This window comes from Triturus cristatus, chromosome 9 (assembly GCF_964204655.1).
Source record: "Triturus cristatus chromosome 9, aTriCri1.1, whole genome shotgun sequence".
Taxonomy (NCBI): domain Eukaryota; kingdom Metazoa; phylum Chordata; class Amphibia; order Caudata; family Salamandridae; genus Triturus; species Triturus cristatus.
Genome location: NC_140592.1, coordinates 363,097,486 through 363,115,691, shown reverse-complemented (window position 1 = coordinate 363,115,691; position 18,206 = coordinate 363,097,486). Strand labels below are relative to the sequence as shown.

Genomic DNA, 18,206 nt, shown 5'->3' with positions numbered 1-18,206 from the left:
CATCTGGAATGGGACAGAAGAAGATCTAACGGAATTTGTTTCCTGGTTAAATCTTTGCGATCCAAATATCCGTTTTGTGGCAGCAAGTGACAGACATAAAGTTGAATTCTTAGATGTAATAATCAAATCCACCGGACAACAGCTAGTGGTTGATTTATTTACAAAGCCCACAGCAAGGAACACGCTCCTGCATTTCTCTAGCTATCATCCGTCAGTACAGAAGTCAACCATTCCTTTTGGGCAATTCCTTCGTCTTCGAAGGAACTGCACCAACATAGAGGACTATGACAAGCAATCGGTCATTATGAAGGCGAAATTTATAGCCAGGGGTTATCCCAGGAGGCTAGTACGTGACTCCTTCAAAAGGGCCCGGTATTTTGACCGCCAATGCTTATTGAAAAAGAAACCCCCAAAAGAACAAAAACGTTTGGTGATGGTTATGAGATACTCAACCATGAATGAATCCGTACGACAAATTGTAAATTCCAGCTGGCACATCTTAAATGCCACAAGGAGTGACTCAAACTGCCTACCCAAACCAATGTTTGCGTACCGAAAAAACAAAAACTTGAAGGATCTGGTGACGAGATCCCGTATGCAAAAACCGACAACTACTGCCACACAATCAAGCATTGAAGGTCCACACGCAGTAAAAGGAAATTATCGATGCATGTCCTGCCTGGCCTGTAAATCTGCCCTAGAGGTTAAACAATACTCCATTAATGGAGTTGAAATACACTTGCAGAGCCTAACAAATTGCAAAACTACTAACATAGTATATGCAATTCAATGTCCCTGCAAGAAAACATACATAGGGGAAACATCAAGATCACTGGCAACCCGCCTAACAGAACACAGATCTGCAATCAAAACCAAAAAACTTCAAGCACCACTAGTGCAACATTTTATTGATCTCAATCACACCACAGAAAATATAAAATGGTTAATATTGGAAAAGATCAATATCAGTGGAGCAAAGGGCATGGAGATACGGAAAAGAAGGGAAGTCTTCTGGATTTTCTCTCTGGACACATATAAGCAAGGGTTAAATAATGAGATACCGTGGAGTCAAGCTATTCGTTACAATAACTGATATGATGCATGCACAAAATTATAAGAAACACCATGAAGAACCATGTAGAACCCCGGAATGAGTTTAATATACCAAATAGACATTCTTACATTTTCGGCAAACCTTTGGGTAAGGCATAGAGGCAAGTTGCGCAATAAAAATATGGCAGCATCTCAACTCAAATACATAACTTTATTTGTATTTAAATACAAGGCATTACGATTGCCCCAATTGGATCCCATTGGCTTTGGGTATCTAGCTTGATGAGGGTACAAATATACAAAAAGGTCTTCATTCCACTAATATTGTAACCGTAAGATGAACAGACTTTGTCACTTATGGACTTAACCAATATATATTATCCTCTTGTTATACGGAAGTATTAGTGCATTGACGGTGACCTAAACACCTATACCTTTAAGATTTTTTGTGCGCGCAGTAATCGGGCCAGGTATGATTGGCGGTTTTTTCAAAAACACAATTATATCTGTGTCCAATCGACTATGTTAACGTAACCTTACTAAATGGAAACGGTTGCAAAATAGCGCGCGATAGGCTAGCCCGGAACGCAAAGCAGCCAATAACAGAAAGGCTTGCATAATATAACGGAAATGCCGGATGTCAATAGCGTTTGCAGGCTGACACGGCCACAGGAGAGCGATGAGGCTGAGAACGGAAAATTCTGAATAAGAAAATGACGAACTTCTGGTGAGTGATAATCAAGCTTCTTAACAACTAGCATAAACAAAGAAGATATAGCGAACTAGTTCGCTAAATACAAGGCAGACTATAACCAGTAATTCAATCTAATACACTTATTTATAGACGATGTCACCGCAAGCCGTTTTGGAAAAAAAACGAACAACGAGCAATCATTGTATACGCCGTGACCCACTAGAGCAAATAGCGTTACTGTTCTGGTGAGTGCAATTTTGCGATTACACGAATAAATAGATTAAAAGCTGCTCTTTCCGCCGATTTACAAACGTAGTAAGTCTTAACTTTCATCTAGATTTAAGTCGACTTCTCTCTCCCCCAGACTACGTCATTATTCTTCACCTAACCGTTATTATGTCAACCAGCTGACAGACACGCCAGATTTAAGACGGAACGATCTGGTGACCATACATTGGCATTGTGCCCAAGTAAGTACCTAAGAAAACTAACATAAACTAAGAAGGTCAATTATGAATGTTTTGCCCTTTAAAATATTAATATTAGGATATCAAAATGTTATGTCTCCCATAGATCGCAAAACAACATCAATCCAGCGGTAAGCCGTTTTAGATGCACGTCACTATCATTTTGCCCTGCCCAATGTCAGAAAATATCTCCAAAAGTAAGTCAGTCGAAATTACACAGGTATAGTGGGCCCGATTGTGCAACAGCATCATCTCTAAAATCGTACTTTTTCCCTGTTGTAGAACTTTGAGCACAACCCTTTGGCGGTGAAAAAACAAATTAATATCTACAGACCTGTATTCAATAGAGTAAATACGAGTGACGACACGCCTCAAGGTAATGAAATGAAACGATATATAATATATAGAGCGAGCAAAGAGAGAAGGAATAGAATCCTAATGAAACTCGTCTATACTTCGAATATAATTGTGACCTTATACAGTATAGAATAAGGTCGTGATAACTTTATAGATATATATTATCAGTCTCAGACCAAGGGGAGGATTTGAAGAGTCTTATCACAGTGCAGAGTAACGATGAATTCATTACACCGAAATTTATAAAAGTGAAGAGCCTCCAATAACAATGTATCAAACTGAATGCTTTGAGTTTCCCCCAAACTGAGCTCCCCTTTAAAAAATTTACAAATTTGAAAACTAAAGGCAGCTATAATGATTTGGAAATGAATATAATTTAATATGTATAGGAAAAGGTATAAAATTGTAAATAGATATTTGTATGTAATAATTTGTAAATAAATGTGAATATATACTTTTTATAATTATGATTATGCACTTTTAGGGTGTCATGGTTTGCACAGACAATTATAGTTTATTTTCTTTTACCATAGGAGGTATCAGGATTATGGCTACCTGAAGAAGGCTGATCGCCGAAACGCGCGTAGAATCAAAAAAATATTAGCCATAACATATTATTATCTTCTGTTTTTGTTATTTCTTTCGTTTGGTTTTTTTATCAACTCTAGTCTCTTATTGATTATCTAATGTACAATGCAAATGCAAATGTTTACATTGATGTATGACATGATAATTTTGATATAAAACATACACAAAGAAAGGTTTTGTACATGTATATATATATATAAATAGAAATGAAAAAGCAAGAAATAAAATGAATTAATGATATATGCAATAGTTGTCAAACTTAATCAATGGATAATCATGAGTAAAAAGTTCAGATTGTTTGTGCAATATATGTGGTGAATTGTTTCCTATTAAGTTCTGCTCAAAAAAAAAAAAAAAAAAAAAAAAAAAAAGGACCACCCAGCGACACATGACATCAGGGTCTCCTTTATTGAAGGGCACTTTCCGTAAGTGCTGCCTGGGCAGAGAATGCTCAAGTGAACTGCACTACGTCACTAAAGCTCCAACCCATTACAAAACTGGAGAAGAGTCAAGGAAGGAAATGTTGTGCCACGCTAAGCTCCTTCCACACCACTACTTTCTACCCCTCCCTGCTGTGTTAATCAGAGAAGATTCTTTCCTGGCTGGAAACCGGTCAAGAACAGTTCTGGGTAGTGGTACCTGATGATTCCATGTCACCAAGGACACAGGGTTTAACCACTCAATGCATTGTGGGAGTTGTTGTTCTACTTCACTTTAGTGGAACCATCTTAATATTAAGTCTCACTACAGTGTTTCATTTGCAGGTAGCACTAATACATATGCCGTTGAATGGAGTTCTTTATTTAGGATCCAATATTGTGAAAAATAGGCTCCTGTGATGACCATGAAGGCAAGAGGGTGTGGCCTAACAGCCAGAGCAGTCGACCTCGGAGATGGGGAACCAGGTTCCAGTCTGGCAGGGACACAACATCCTGTGATTCTGGGCAAATCACTTAATCTCCCCGTGCCTACCAAATAATGATTTACACCTACACCTAGAGCTATGCAATCCTCTGTAACGCAACTGGTGCTCATGTAAAGCCTCTGATACCTTTGGGTCGAGTTTGCACTATATAAATCTCCCCCCAAAAAAGGAAACAAATACGGGGTAAAAAGAGCGTGTTGATATGCACATGTATTCGGGTTCCTGAGATTCAGCTCTTTGTGGTCTCTAGGACTCAGTCACGTTTTCTCCCCTCCTGTCTTCCTCGACCTTCCTTCTCTGCCTCTCTCTATGAGAATCAGCGTGGCAAGACAGCGTGAGGGCGGGGGCGTAGCTGTCAATAGTGCAGCGGGTCCACTGGCACCAGGGTCTGAGGGGCCCACTTCACCCCATTTAGTGACTGATTTATTTTTTTGTGGGAGGCCCACGTTTCTTGCTCGCTTTAGGGCTCAAGACGTCCTTGCTGCGCCACTGCCTGAAGAGAACGGTGGAGGAGAAAGAGTGCAGTGTGCACAATCCTCCCCTTGCGGTCCTGCCCCCCCCCGCCTCCCTCCCGCTCCTCTCACAATTCTTCCCTCCTCCCGCCTCCCCGCTCTATCTCGCGCTCTCTTTCTTTCCCCATCATGAAGATTAGCTTCATTCCAAGTTGATTAAATCACTGATGTTGACAGATCTGGTATTACTCCATCAGAGACCTTGTTACGCAGCTGCGGTACAGCTGCAGCCGTCGCTTTCCCGCCACCGCCGTATAGAAACGCACAAACAAGGACACGACGTGCACACGTACACCTAGATAGACACACGCAGCAGCACGCTGAAGACGCTCACAGGTACAGAGATGCTCAAAAACAAGCCAGACAGACAAGTACACAAATCCTACAAAGACTGACGCATATACACACCTCCCAGCACAGATACCATAACAAACCCACACATGAGCGAGTTATGTCTATGCAATCCAGAACCACCTGAAGATCAGCATAGGTCAGGACTAGAAACCAGGGCTTACTTTGTGCCGGTGGGTACAGATGTGACTCATGTTTGGGGACATGGAGCAAGAGACTAGAAGGTAGATAAGGTAGAAAGAAAAATGCAGGAAGAAAGAGGAAAAGAAAGTTAGGAACATAGTAGCAAAGGAACAAAGCGAGGGCGAGAGTTAGATAGAAAGACAAAAAGTCTAAGAGCTACAGGAAAGAGGCATGAGGTGGATTCAAGACTTGACGCCCTTGGTACATGACAACCATGACATTTGGCAGCACCAGCAGCGGGCTGCTAAGAAAAACTATGGATCCTTCCACTTATATGTTCACACATTTTTCAGCCAGCTAAACTGCTGAGTCAACGTAAGCAAATTCCAAGGCCTCTGTGTATGCATGTGCATACGCATTGCATGAAAATTGGAAATATTTGATCAGGGCAGTCATCCACTTCTGTCTTTAAGTTGGATGTCAGAATATCATCATCAGACATACTGAATGACAGAAATATTGTTTACATAAGTATAAGTTAGTAAAGGATATTCAAGAAATTATATTTCTGTCAAAACATATTTTGGTTACAAGATTCTGGTACTATACCTCCCTTTCTTCCAGGTATCATTCACCGGGTGTAAGTTAAGGAAGGGATATTGGCCAATACTATACTGCCTTAATACACAGATGTGATTTTATGTGTAGGTGTTGCGGTTATGCATTCAATCGAAATGTAAGCCCCAAACTTAGTTAAAAACAACATTCATGACACGGAAGATGCATACACAGTCAATAACATTTAATATAGAATATAGTTTGTTTTAGATTACAAATAGAGTCAGAGAAAACAACCAATGTTCAAGTCATTTTCATGATAGTGTTTTTGGAACATCAATCTTCTTTCCACAATTTTCACTAGACCACCCAAAACCCTTGTTTTGCCCTATAAGAGCATGCAAAAAAAGATATATTAAAAACGTACTATCTTGCCGCATCTCTCCTCCATAGTCCTTCCTCACTGGCCGGAACAGGAAGCACACCCAGGCTCCCAGTCAGCCAATCACAATGCTGCCTTAGCAGAGTTGTGATTGGTCTGAGCGTTGTATTTCTGTGCTCAGACGCTGACTGGGAGCCTCGGCATGTTCTCCAATCGGGCTGTAATGCAGACTGCATGGAGAACATGCAAAGTGCACAAGTCTGTTTTTCAGGCCCAAGAGGGCCGGCCAAACAGTCATAGCGGACTTGGGAGGGTGTTACCACCCCTCCTCTGCTCCGCCCCCTCAAGCAAAGCTGCCGGAAGGACAAATCAAATGATAAGAAGTTGAGGTATTTTATTTTCCCATTATTTCACTGCTAAAAAGCAGGGGGGCCACGCTCCTCTGCCTTAGCAAAGGAGCCGCCTCTGATCCAGGCAGCGGGCTGCTTTCATTCTGAAAGTGGTAAAGGCGCCTACTACAGTAACATGGAGAAGGAGGCCACATTTGTGCTTAGGAGGCTGTACCTGTACGTATGAGTTTGCACTGTGTAGTATGAGGCTATGCAGACTCTTACAAGGCTATTCTCACAGCATGATAATTGTGTCTGGGCTGTAATAAAGATATTGTTCTTCCTTTGTGGCAGTGTGTTAATACTGAGGAAAGGTACAAATATAAAATTCAAAAAGTGAGCTAAAACATATTGTCAAGTTAAACATACATAGGGGAGCATAGATTTACTATTCTTAACTCCACATTAACGTAATTTAGCAACATTTTACTAGTCTATATTATGGAGGTGATACATGCAGCAGTCGATATTCAAGCTTTTATATTGTGGTAGAACACCTTCTTTGGCTATCACTGAGGTTGAAGATCATGTGACATCACTTCCTGTGATGTCATCAGGGTCAAAGGGCATGTGAAGTCATATTCACAACTCCTGGCATTTTGGTGAATCTGTGTCAATGTGTCTAACCAATGCAATAATAGGAGGTACTGCCGGTCAGGAATAATGGGCTCTGGCATAAATCCTGCTTGCCGTAAGTGCTTTAAGTCGAGGCGTGAGCAAGGAACTCCGCTCCGCCCGTGGAGTTTGCGGAGTTTACTGAACTCCGTGGAGGAAGCAGAGTTTAAAAAAAGCTACTGTCCATGAAGTGGAACAGAGTTTTTTCCTCACTCGCGCTCACAGTTAAGTTGGCGAGCACGAGTGCGGAAAATCCAAGGCTAGACCACCTCCCAGCGAGATTTGTCAACGCGGGCAGTTGTGGATGGGAGTGACCGCTCTCGAAGAGAAAAATTCTGTTCGCGTTGAGGCAGCTGCTGTTGGAGTTGAAAATCTACTCAAGTGTCAGAAAGAAGCAGCACCCTTTTATGATGCACAAGGTGCCGTTTGAGTGGACTTTGCAGTCCGGGACAAACACCCGGTGCTAAAAATCAGCTGAGTTTTTGGGTCACTTAGCGAAACTCTGTGAATTCCTCCCAGTCCTATTTAAGTCACAACTGAGTCAAATTGTCTGAGTTTAATGCTCAGGGTTGCAGAGCACACGTTGTCCGAAGTAAACATGTGCACATGACTGAAGCTCTGGGTGAGGTGGAAGAGGTATATTAACTAAATTGTGTCGAATTTGCACAGTGCTGACATCGAGTCTCAAAAGTCTGTTCCTATTGATGAAAATAGCTTTTTATTGCCATGCGCTTCATGGTTTGGCAGCACTTTCAGCCCTGAACAGGTCCTTAAGATAAGCCTTTGAATCAAGGAGTCTTTCAGCAACACTCCCCCATTGTGATTTTCCTTGAGCTGCTGTAGACATTTTAGCTTGTTTTGTTTGCCAATTTACTGCTACTATTGTTACTGTTACAAGTACTTGTGATATTTATATTGTGCCCATGGTTTTAGATGCTTTCAACAGTCTTTATAACCTGCACTGGCTTTCCTTAGAGTCAGATCCAGTTCAGTATTTAGGGCAGGCCTGCTGCCTGAATCCTTTTAGACTCTGAGCCAGTGTGTCGGTAACTAGCTAGCTAGTAGGAATGGACCAGACACAGTTATGCTTAACTTAAGTTCTTCGCGAGGCTGCATTTGCCGCTAACCTCTGCATCTCTCTGGTGAAAGTGCAGGATCTCTGAGGCCTCGGCTGCTGCAGGGGATAGCAGAGAGGACCACAAGAATCACAACCACTAATGCCTCTGTTTGTGTTGTATTGGTGCTTAACAATGCTGCTGTGCTGAGCCAATAGGCTCTATGTAGAGGTGAAAGATGATGGGCGACAAGAGAGGTCCCTAGGAGATTGTGCAAGTAAAAGGAAGTATATAGGATCCAGGGGTGTCCATGTGGATGAACTGGTGATGACAGAATAAGCTGGAGAAGCAGCAGAGACTGATGTTGCTGAATTCTATTCAAGACTTCCAGCTGTGAATAAGTGTTAGATGATCAACAGTGCCAAAGGCAGCTAATATGTCTAGTAGTATCAGGAGGTAGAGGCCACCTTTATCTGTGTCAACAGGGGGGTCAGCTACAACTTGGCTGGTAGAATTTTACAAAGTGGCTGTTTCAGTTCTACTGCTCATCTGAAGCCAGATTGGTAGTCATGCAGGAGATGGTTGGCGCAGATGTGATTTGGAGCTGTGCATACACTAGGGGTGGGCGGAATTTGCGAAATCCACTTCCGCAAATTATCGCAAAGATGTTTAAAATTATCGCAAACAAGCGGAAATATCGCGAAGATGCGGAATTTTTTTTCCCGCATGTTCGCGAGATTTTCTGCATGGTTGCGGGTCACCAACTTACCCATGTGGTTGCTCGCGGGCGCTGCCATCTTGTTTTGAGTTGTCTCGCGGTGCATGATCGCGAGAAGAAAGACGTGATCGCGCGACGCATGATGTCACTGCGGGCGCGAACTGTCGCGAGACAGCGCAATTGGCTAAAAACAATCCAACATCTCATGGAGAACGCGACCGGATCAAGAAAACTTGTCGGCGAACGCAGGGATTTAGGTAAGGCGATCGCGCGCGCGCGAGAATGTATTATTTTACAGCGCGAGCAAGAAACAAATTATCGCCAAGCTGCGGAAAGCGGAAATTTTGACATTTTCGCGCTCTCCGTGGAACGCGAAAATTTCAAATTATCGCAATTTCCGCGAACGGAACAAAATTTTCGCCCAGGCCTAGCATACACTGTTTTTTCTGTTGCTCTTGCCATTGAAGTGTGGACAGTTGGCGGGTCCTTGTAGTTGGTCCTTGCAGTCGGTGAGGTCATGAGTGTGTAATTTGGGTTTTTTCAGGAGTGGGAGGATCTGCCCCATCCTGACAGATTCTGGGGCGATGCCTTGGATAAGGGCGGTGTCGATGATGGTGACATAATACGGCAGCCTGCTGGCAATAATTGTTCATGACAGTTCAATGATTTTCAATGAAAATGCTCTGCTGCACCTGTGGAACACATTATATATTGTGCAGCGTTTCCTGTGGGGCCAGCAGGGGTCTCTGCCCCCTCAGCAGCTGGCAGACACTGCAGAAGTTTTTTTTAATGTACAGTTTTTGCAATTATGAAGCATTATTTGTGACTGATTCAAAACCAATCTCCAAACAATTTTCCAAGACAATTCTAAGAGAAAAATAATGTAGCTGCATTTTGTGATGTATTAATAAACCGTTTAAAGCAAGAAGTCATTTGGCACATAAAATTAAGAATGTACAAATAAGAATTGTGCCTCCCTGGCCTGTTCCCCATCTCCTTGCAGGGTGAGCCTCCATTGTCCCATGCCACACACCATGCAATGCTTTTTTTCTTCCTCTCAAAGGACAGGTTGATTTACAGGGGTTGGTCACAGTTGCATTGCCTACTAATAATACATTTTGCAGACTAAGATCACCACACAATGGAAATAAAGGAGACAGCCAAAATTCACTTTTTACTCATTGGCTAGGGAGTGGAAATCCAAGGCTGATGCCCAAGATACAAGGAACATCCCAATTGTGTTTTATGGGACAAGTTGTTGCTACTTTTGACTAGCAGAGGTCCTAATTCAGGATGGGCTCCTAGAAAATTGGCACATTAAGAGTACTTAGAACCCCGCAGTCTGCTCCTGGGTTTATGGGTGAATGACCTGCTCCTGGCTGGTGAAGCCTTGACCTGGAGACCTTGAGGCCTTGAGGATCCTGGCTAACACACTCCCTGACCAGGTGTTACAGATAAATCTACTTGCCCTCCTTACTTGAATATGTGCCACTAACCAGCTGGGCAGGGCTTTAAGTAGGCCAGGTCCTGCTAGTGCTCAGCACCAGCAATTTAAAAGAAGGAGGTGGTGAGACAGGTCTCTATTGGGCTCTCCATTTTTGCCCTCACCCTCAGGATGAAAAAACAAAATCCTAACTCTGCGGCAGTACCACCCTCCACTGCCTGTGATGGAACTTCAAAGAGACTCGTTATAGTTCTTTCTCAGTCTCATCTTGTCAGAACCAAAGCATTTTCAATGTTATATACAATGAAGTCGTAGTTGTTGCTTATTTATCTTATGCAACCATTGGCAAAGACAATAGTCCTGGTTTCTTGTAAGTGCAATGTTACTTGTTGCATTATATATCTGGATGCAATGACAGAAACAGCAAAATACTAATCGGGTGGCACGCTTTGCTAAGCACAGGTATTCCACATACTTGTTTTTAAGACACTCTAATTACATCGGCTACGCCCCTTTGAAAGACCCCCAATTTTTTCATCCAGCTTAAAGCCCTGCAGCAGTGGTAAGCATTTCCCTGTAGTTGCCAGACCTGCCCTGATGCATGCTGGTCCTAGAGACTAAAGTCCAGCTCGCTGCCCTACATTGTGAAACAAGTGACACACCAATTCTAGTAAACAAGGTGAACCAGAAGCTGGTCCCCAGACTAGCAGGATTGCCTGCAAGCATGACTGACATTAACCTTAAAAGCAGTGATGCAGCCTGGTGGAAGTATTCCTTGGCTAGCCATCTGAGATGCATCCCAGACATAGTCTGGCTACCTTCCTCCCAGTGTATTTAACGGAGCATCCTGTAGTGTTGACAGTTCTAATTTTAGTTGGAAATCACCACATGCATAGAATATAATTAGATTAATTGTTTCCTAGGGCGCACAGTCCCTGCCTGTTTTTCATATAGAGATGGTCTCAGTGCTTAATTTGTATTAAAAAAGAACTATAGCAGAGAAACCAGCCGCGGCCCGTGCAGGTAAGAGCGGTGGGTGGTGGGGCCGGGTTGGCAGGGATTTGACAGACGACCATGAGGGAAAATTAAATAAATAATTCATTTTCCCTCGTAGTCGTCTGTCAAAATCCCCCCCCCAACCCCCCCGCCCCCCCCACCGGGCCCCACCGATCTTACCTGCAAGGGCCACGGCTGAAAGAAACAAAGTTTTTCATAGTAGCCTGGGGTAGCACTGCCTTTCAATGAGGTCATCAAACACCAAGGCCTCCAAGTCTTCAAGCCACCTCAAACCCCTTCCTTCCACCACCCTACACTTCCAGTGTCTTTATCTCAATCTTCCATCCCAGCTTTTGCCCTTTGTCACTACTACCCTTCTCGCCTTCCCTTTTCTGCCCTTTCAGCCTCTCTCTTTCTTGGTTTGGGGAGCTGGAGGTGAAGAGTGTGCATCATTTTATTGGCTGGGAGTGTACCTGCAGTGTTTATCTCCAGAAGAAACAAGGATCCTGCTGGGCGAGGAGGGACCTGGGTGCACGTGGAGCAGCACAACCTCCCATCTATTTATTTATTTGCAGCTTTCTAGATTGCAAACTTTGCCGAAGGGCATTAGAGCACTTCACAGGGAGTCAATTACGTATAACCATCATCATAAAAAGTTAAGCATCCAATGAAAATAGACAGCTCACTTGAGAACAGACAGGCCAAGCCAACGAAGGGGAAGTGAAGATGGAGCAGTGTAATTTAGCCAAAGGGTTTCTGAAACAAAATGATTTTCAGTTCCTTTTTAAAGGTAACAAGACTGAAGTCTGCACATAGAGGTAGTGTGGGAGTGAGTCCTATATCATTGAGGTGCTGCTAGAGAAGGCCTATTTCATATAGCAAAGGCCAATGTTTCGGTCAACCAGCCAAATGTTCGAAAGAAATGTTCAGAAAAAAAAGTCCTTCCTTCAACCCCCCGTCACATTCTATTCCCGTCCATGTCCTTGCCTTTGAGACAGCTGTCACCAAAGAAATCTCAGATTTAGGTATTGTATTCCATGGACACTTTCAGAATTTACCTAAATTGGAGAAACAGGCTCTGGCGTCCTTGTCTAGAAATTCTGATATCACCATTAAGCCAGGCGATAAAGGCGGAGCTATTGTAGTCTTGAATACGTCTGATTATAGAGCTGAATGTCTTAGACAATTGAATGATGAGCGTTTTTATAGACCACTCTCCAGCGATCCTACATCTAGGATTCAGAGAGAAATCAATACCTTGGTTGAAGAGGCTAAAATAGAAGGCTGGATCTCTACACATGAGGCTGCCTTCCTGGTCACGAAATACCCGGTGATTCCGTATTTCTATGTGTTACCCAACGTACACAAGACACAACGGCCTCCACCGGGCAGACCCATCATTTCTGGGTTGGGTTCACTATTGGAACCTCTTTCCACATTCGTTGATACTTTTCTGAGGCCTTTAGTTAAGGTTATGCCTACCTACCTAAAGGACACCAAGGATATATTGCAACTACTACCTACAATCAGGTTTGACATCGAGACGGATTTCCTCGTCAGTTTTGACGTGGAATCCCTTTATACCTGCATTCCGCAGCTAGAGACACTTGAGGCCCTCAGAGGGTTGCTGGGTATCAATTTGGGTGAACTTAGTTCACCGGTCCCTTTTATCATGGAATGTGCCAGGTTGGCTATGACTGAGAATTTTTTCAAGTTCGAAGACCAGATCCTTCTCCAGATTTCTGGTACTTCGATGGGGAGTGTTTTTGCCCCCAGCCTTGCCAATCTGTACGTACACTTGTTTGAACAGAATTGTGTACTGAATGACGGGAATCCATTTCGTGGCTGCATTGTTGAGTGGAAACGCTATATTGATGACATTTTCGTCATTTGGAGAGGTGATCTTTCCACATTGACTGCGTTTCATGCCTGGTTGAATATCCAGAATAGTTTTCTTAATTTTACAATGGACAGCAGCAAATTGAACATTCCTTTTTTAGACCTCCGTATTTTTCCAACTATGAGGGGTCTGGAAAGTGAACTATACACTAAACCCATGGCCAGAAATTCATTATTATCGTACGATAGTTTCCATCCTAAGGCCCTGCGGTCTGGTCTTCCCTTTGGACAATTTTTAAGGCTGAGGCGGAACTGTTCTACTACTGAGAACTTTGTGAAACATGCTGATGCACTTTCGCGCAATCTCCGCTCTAGACAGTATCCGTCCAAACTCATTCGACAATCCTACAAAAGGGCTTCCAACAATGATCGTGAAGCCTTACTTGAACCTACTATACCTAAAACATCGGGTGATAGATTAACTTTTGTCAACACTTTCAGCACTCAATCCAACACTATTCAAAAGATCGTGCGTAAGCATTGGCGCATTTTGAATATAGGAGATGTCAAACTTGCTCCTCCTCTTTTCTCTTTCAAAAGAAGTGCTAATCTCCATGACACATTAGTACATACACGACCAATGAATGCGGTTGCCGCCCCTACCAACACCCTGTGGAATTTACCACCTCTACAGGGACATTTTGCTTGCGGCAATTGTTCAGTCTGTCCCCAAACGAAACATACCACCGAAATCAATGTTGGCACTGCGAAACCTTGGAGACAAATAAGACACACTAATTGCAATAGTGAACAAGACATTTATCTCATAACATGTCCTTGCACAAAGAGATATGTAGGGATGACAACCAGAAAAGTTAAACAGAGAATTATGGAACACAAAAGCACTATCAGATGTAAGAAACAATCCACTCGTCTGACCAATCATTTTCTGGAACATAAGCATACACCTGAGCAAGTCTCATGGACTATCCTTGAGCAATCTTCGATTCCCTCACATGTCACGGATATATCCCAATTTCTATTCAAGAGAGAACAGCGTTGGGTGTTTAGGTTGCACAGTGATGTTGATGGATTGAATGAGGCCATTCCCTGGATTTCCGTGCGCTAAAGATCTAATATCTATATTTTACCCTCTGTTGGATGCTATGACTTTAATAGCTTATGTTTAGCTTGGCTGTTCCCCTTTTTGGGCCCTACAAAGATAGGCCCTATTACCTTATGCGATCTGAGACAATGGTCCCCATCTTTTCTGCTGTGAATATTAGTTCCTCTCCTGCTTATAGTGTCCATTGTTTCCCCCTTCTTTGAGGTGTATATTACGGCCTCATGACCTTTCGTAATTCTGATGTCTTGGAGATGTGCTTTACGAATACATACTGGTCCACCCACAGCTACTAACACAAGAGTTGGTCGCTTTCCGCAATACATTTGTGGCGTTTCATTGCTTACGTCACTGCACCCTCTCGTATCGACATTTGTCATTTTTCAGGTTTTCCTGTTGTCTTTTGTGACTTATTTTATGTAGCCGCAATAATCCATTATGCGATGTGTGGTTTGTAAAGAGTTTACAGCCACCGGTACTAATCCGAGACAAGGCCGGCCTTGGCCGGCAGTTTATTTTTATTTTTTGGTGTCTTTAATAAGCAGTGAACGGATGGCCTCAAATAGTGTTATGAGCTTCATATTCAGCTCTCCGTTGAGCGCCTGGTGAATACTACATTTCCCATGAGGCTGAGCTTCTTGACACACAAGAGTGCGCCAGATGAACGTGACGCCTCGTCATCTGACGTCACTTAACGGTGACGCTCGGATACTTCCAATCAGCATGGCCTTTATAGCAGCGCGCCGACTTCCGTCCCGTTACCGCCCGGTGTACTCAGGAAGACAGCCGGGGGTAACAACGGACAGGTAAGGCAGCCACCGTTGTGCCCTTTCCTTTGCTTGCATTCTTTGTCGTGTTCTCTGGATAGAGCACAGTGTGAGTGTTCTGGTGGGAGAGTGATTACTGTTATTTGTTTAAACTTGCCGAGAAGCTCCGTTCTAAGCCTTGGACACTGCCCCCATTAGTTTAGTTTGGCACTACGCATGTTTATCCCAGTTTTTCAGTGTAATTTTTACCTGCAGCGCTTATGAGTCTTTATTTTTTGACATCCTGTCAATATGAGACGGTGGCGCTTCACCACGTTTTCCCAAATCTCTTTAAATAAACATGCGTTTTCCCCATTACCCAGGCTTGCTCTAGTCACTCGAGCATCAAAGAAATGACACTCCCTATTTCGAGCATATTCGGCAGCTGCACATTTTTCGATCTGAGTCAATTATACTGACTGTTTTTTCTTTATGGTGTTATCAGTAAACTGAGTTGAAAGTTCACCAGAGACCTCGACCTTCTAGTTTTTTAGCTTGTCAGTTTTTCAGTTGTTTAGTATTGTTATGACTTTCTTTTTTGTAGAGCGTTGCCTCACGCCCTGAGTGGTTACCAGGAGCGTAGGACGTGATTCCCGACTTGGTGCGGGTAAGATTGTCCATCTGTTGGACTCAATGCATGTTAACATGTTCTGTACATAGCTGCATTTATCTTTTATTGTTGGGATACTCTTCAGTGTTCGTGATTTGTTCTTTATGTTTGCTTCTCCTGACAGGTGATGAGTGATTCTCCCTGCAGAATTGTAAATTCACACACAGGTACATGAGTTGGTTGTATCGTTCCTGTGATTTATTCACTCTATATTCACTGGTATTGCAGTAGTGTTATACATTGGTCCTGAAGAAAGCCACGATTATACTTGTTGATTTTAGCTGGCTGAAACATGTTGACCGTCCCATGATATTAACGCATTCTCGTACATATCGAGCATACGCTATCATGTCTTTTGCGTTAACACTCGGAGATACTGATTAAAATAGTTTTTCTCAGGGTAGTTAATTTTATTGGTTCTCCACAATGCTCGCTTCTTTATTATAATACACTTCCACTACACGTTAGGCAGCTTCCGTGTCCTTATGGAGACTTAATCCTCCTCATACATATCAAAACATCCGCGAGCTCCTCCTGTTGACATCTGCCAGGAGTTGTAGCTCCTTAACTGGCACTAGGTGCGGTTCAGAGAAGGCCCCAGATGATGAAGCATGCCACTTCGGTGGGTGATGGGACTCCGTCCTCTTTGTTAGGACTTTTTTTCTGAACATTTCTTTCGAACATTTGGCTGGTTGACCGAAACATTGGCCTTTTCTTTCTTTTTATTTTGTTAAGACCCACGGATCTTTGTTGATATATATTGAGTTAATAGGGGTTGTGTCCGTGCTGGTCTTTAAATTTTCCTGTGACCCTCTCAATACTTGTTGGTTCTTGCTATTTCATATAGCACCTAGTTATTGCGAATTTGCATAAGATGCTGGCTGCAGGAGTCCTGGTCTGTCTGGCTGAGTTCAAACAACCGCCAAAGTGTGGGTGGTATACCACACTTCAACAGAGACAACAAACAAGAGAGAGGAAAGACAATAAATGTCTTAATACTGCCCTCACACACTTTGCAGTGTCATGCTTCATCATAGGGCCGCATCATATGCAGACCATGTGCAGACCAACACACTGGATGGAGCGCAGGAAAATGTTTTTGAACGAAGAATAGTGTTGAGGGTAGAGTGAATAAAGAGGAACAAAAAACCACATAAAGAGACACACAACTTAAAGGAAAAAGTATTCCCTTAAGAAAGGGACCAAATAGTGCAGACATATAATTAAAACTACCTAGAGGGCAACACTAGATTTGTATTCCTGTTGACCCCTGGTAGGATTAAAACATAAGATCTGGGATATTCAGGGGAGGTAAAGGCCCCTATAGCCCCACTGCAGATACCAACATGTTTCTGCCAATTTTTATCGCGCCCAACCGGGTCGCTCTGGCATTCGTCAGGGTGTTGGTCCCTAGTTTTTTGGTCTTCACCCCTATTCGGGTGTTTACCTTGTTATTTTGCACGATGGACAATATCAATTTGTCATACACTCTGGGGATTTCCGAGAGGGATCCTGTTTAAGAGTTCACAAGTAGTTCTCTGAATCCGGGACCTTTGTGGGAACGTGCTCTTGTAGTCACACTTACTCCAAAGAGACACCGTCAGTCTTTTCCTCATGTCGGTCCTCAGACTCAGTCAGTCTACCCTGGCTATGGGGTCCACTCACCCCGGTTGTGGGGAGAATGTTGACAGCAGGCCTCTGCCCAACCTCACTCACAGCTCAGCTCATCCTAAGTGTTTCATATTCAATGACTTTCGAAAGACATTGCAATGTTAAGATGCTAGTTCAAGATGCATTTCCATCCCCGTCAAATCACATCACCGATCAGTGCCACAGAGGCACACACAAAATATCTCTTCAACTTGTTTTTAAAATGTAGCATCCGTATACTTCCCAGTGCAGCCACCTGCCCCCCTCAACAGACAACTCCTACAGCTGATGTGTCTCACAACGCAGTCACAAAACAGAAGTGTCTCTCTGTCGCCCTCATCACATTTAAGACATTCTACCCTCATCTGTTTTTAAGGCGTGGGCAAAATGGGCATTTTCCTGGGAAAATAAAGTTTCTATCTAGTCCGCCTCTGTCTATTTGTAGGGGTGGGCGGAATTTGCGAAATTCACTTTCGCAAATTATCGCAAAAATGTTAAAAATCTCTGCAAACACGCGGAAATATCGCGAAGATGCAGAAGTTTTTTTCCCGCCCGTTCGCGGTATTTTCTGCGTGGTCGCGGCTCGCCAACTTACCCATGCAGTTGCTTGCGGGCGCGGCCATCTTGTTTTCACTTGTCTCGCGGTGCATGATCGCGAGAAGAAAGACGTGATTGCGCGATGCATGACGTTACTGCGGGCGCGAACTGTCACGAGACAGCGCAAATGGCTACCAACAATCCAACATCTCGTGGAGAACGCGACCGGATCGGGAAAACTTGTTGGCGAACGCGGGGATTCAGGTAAGGCGATCGCGCTCGCGGGAATGTATTATTTTACAGCGCGAGCAAGAAACACATTATCGCTAAGCTGCGGAATGCGGACATTTTTACATTTTCACGCTTTCCGCGGAACGTGAAAATGCCAAATTATCGCAATTTCCGCGAACGGAA

At 43.4% G+C, this 18,206-nt stretch overlaps 1 protein-coding gene across 1 annotated transcript in view; it reads right to left on the bottom strand.

Annotated features, from left to right (window-relative positions):
• CACNA2D2 (calcium voltage-gated channel auxiliary subunit alpha2delta 2) overlaps positions 1-18,206 on the bottom strand; it is a 1,194,468-nt gene that overhangs the window by 963,841 nt on the left and 212,421 nt on the right. The gene's annotated exons all lie outside the window — the stretch shown is intronic.